The sequence below is a fragment of the Tarenaya hassleriana genome, unplaced genomic scaffold, assembly GCF_000463585.1.
Source record: "Tarenaya hassleriana unplaced genomic scaffold, ASM46358v1 Cleome36, whole genome shotgun sequence".
In the NCBI taxonomy this organism is placed as follows: domain Eukaryota; kingdom Viridiplantae; phylum Streptophyta; class Magnoliopsida; order Brassicales; family Cleomaceae; genus Tarenaya; species Tarenaya hassleriana.
This window is the reverse complement of record NW_010966665.1, coordinates 1,223,840-1,226,495: the sequence shown is the minus strand read 5'-3', so window position 1 is coordinate 1,226,495 and position 2,656 is coordinate 1,223,840. Positions and strand designations below refer to the sequence as shown.

General features: G+C 32.9%; 1 long non-coding RNA gene across 1 annotated transcript; it reads left to right on the top strand.

Annotated features, from left to right (window-relative positions):
* The first annotated feature begins 1,838 nt into the window (after positions 1-1,838).
* LOC104822475 lies at positions 1,839-2,337 on the top strand. Its single transcript, XR_773210.1, has 2 exons — positions 1,839-1,991; positions 2,068-2,337. It is a non-coding gene; the product is annotated as an uncharacterized LOC104822475 (long non-coding RNA).
* The last annotated feature ends 319 nt before the right edge of the window (positions 2,338-2,656 follow it).

Here is a 2,656-nt window from a genome sequence, read left to right as displayed (position 1 = left end):
CTTTACCTGTTTTAATGTTATTAATTATTTCTAACACTGAGAAATAGATATCTGTTATTTTTGTTAAGATATTTTTGTCTTAATGTTTCAAAATCTCAACACTTAAAATAGAATATCAAAAATGAAATGATATTGCCTATTCCAAATCAATTTTCAATTCCACCAAATCTATATATATTAATAAAGAAGTTTAAAGAGATTTGGTGAGTACACCTCATCTAACTCATTATCTACATCGCAATTTTTATTTTAAATTTTTTTATTCCAAATCTTTATTTATAACCGTTAACACCTATATGTGTCTATTGGTATAACTAATTCTGTTTAAAATATTTATATTTTTATTATGCAAATTTATTATATATAAATACATAAAAATTATCAATAGAATATATAATTAAAAAAAGTACATGTCTCATCTTTATTATATTTTAAAAAAATACAAAAATCTTCTTTTAAAAAAATATTTTAACATTAGTTTAAATAATATTAAGATTTAATAATAAAAAAATAGTAAATAGTTTATCATATAAAAAAACCTATTCTAACATTAGTTTAATATATTATTAATATTTAATAGTACAAAATATTAAATACAAAATTAAAACAAAAAATAACTTATTGTGAACGTGATATTTAGTCCACTAATACCACATTTTATTATTTAGTTTTTTCTTAATTAATTATATTAAGCAACATTTATATCATTAAATTTTATAAAAAATAATAAATATATAAATATAAATAAATAGCCTACTAATGGAAAAAACGTTACGATTCCCACTAATCCACTAATGCCGATAATTATTATTAGAATAAATGACATTGATCTTGCTGCCTGTTCAGTATTATCATTTTAGCTGCCCTGTTCTATCCGTTTAGACTATCCAATGTGACCCTTCTTCGGGCACTCACAGTCCCCGAAGATCCGAACCGATGTTCAACGCCACCTGTTCTCCTCCTCCTCATCCATTCGCCGATTTTCTGCCTCCACCCCCAAATACGTTGCCATTAGAGTCTGGTCGTCGCATTCTCCGGATCTTGAATCGTCGTTGCGGATGCTTCCCTCCGAAAACGGAAAAGGGTCGTTGAAGACGGAAGGGAAATCGTTCGCGGTTGTTCCCACGGCGGGGATTGAATTCGATGCGGTGACTGAGGTGGAGCTAAAGGATAATGGGTTCCAAAGCACGAGGAGGACGAAGCTGATCTACACGATCGGACCTGCGACTTGTGGGTTGGAGCAGCTAGAGGCGCTCGCCGTCGGCGGCATGAACGTGTACCGCATCAATATGTGCCACGGAAGAAGAGATTGGCACCGCGATGTCAACTGCAGTGTCCGGAGGCTTAACGAAGAGAAAGGGTGTGCGCTGGCAATCATTATGGACACTGAGGGCAGCGAGATTCACATGGGCGATCTCGGTGGCGTGGCTTCGGCTAACCCAGAGGTTTTTTCTTCTCCTTTAGTTTTGCGGCCTACGATTCTGGCCATAGTTTGTTTGGTTTTGATGCAGGATGGTGAGATTTGGACATTCACTGTTCGAGCATCTGATTCTTCACGTCCGAAACCACCATCAGTGTGAACTATGATGGTTTCGCATAAGGAATATCTATAGTTGTTTATATATATATATTGAAGTTGTTGTTTCTGGGATCGTCATTGATGGTGAATGCCTTTCTGAATATATGGGCTAAAGTTAGATATCCGACAATGTAGTTGACTGGAAACGGCACATACATTTCAGGAAAGGATTTCGTTGACTGAAAAAACGTGGGGTAACAAACATCACTAGGGTTCTCGTGTTTTCCGATGATCATCAGAATGAACTGAAAAGGTAATCTCATACCTCATTTTGTTGTCACTCGAGACTTGTATAATATAAAGAGAACCTCAAAATTTCTTTTACTATTTTCGTCTGCATACACAATGGACAAGAGGTTGAAGTAGACGCTGAAGGCAGGTTTCATACATCTGGTTTTTGAGGATACCTATGGTACAGAAAATGGATTCAATTTCGTATAGAGTTCAAATGTTTCACACATGGCTTGAATTATTCTTTTATGGTACAGGTGGTGACGAGGGGGCATAGCTACTTTAAGGACAATGATGAAGCCAGGATCATAGTGAAGAGGATGAAAATCTGGGAAAAAACGGTATATATAAAGGAACTATGTGGAACATGCCTGTTGGTTTCTGAGCATTGTGTCTCATTTATCAAAATTGTTCTGTTTGGTGTCAAATACACATCTTATTAATCCAAAACAAATTGATGTTAATTATTCGCTTCTCTGTATCATTACACTGTTTGAGTTATATAAACTAATGTACTTTTTTACATATTTTAAATTTTTTAAGTTTGTTATGTTTCATAAACAATTGACTTTCCAAAATAAAGTGGTCATATAATTTCACTTTGAAACATCAATTATTCAATGTCTCATACGTATTTGTCGGCGATTTAAGATCTAATATTGAAAAAAAATAGAAACAAATTTCCAACAATTAATTAAAATTAAATTTTTGTTAAAAGTTTGTATTACTAATTTTATCTAAAAATATTTTATTACAATATTAATAATTGCAGGACGATACATACAATAAATTTCAAAAAATTAGCTATATTTCATATACAAAAATCTTGGAAAAAAACCACAACAC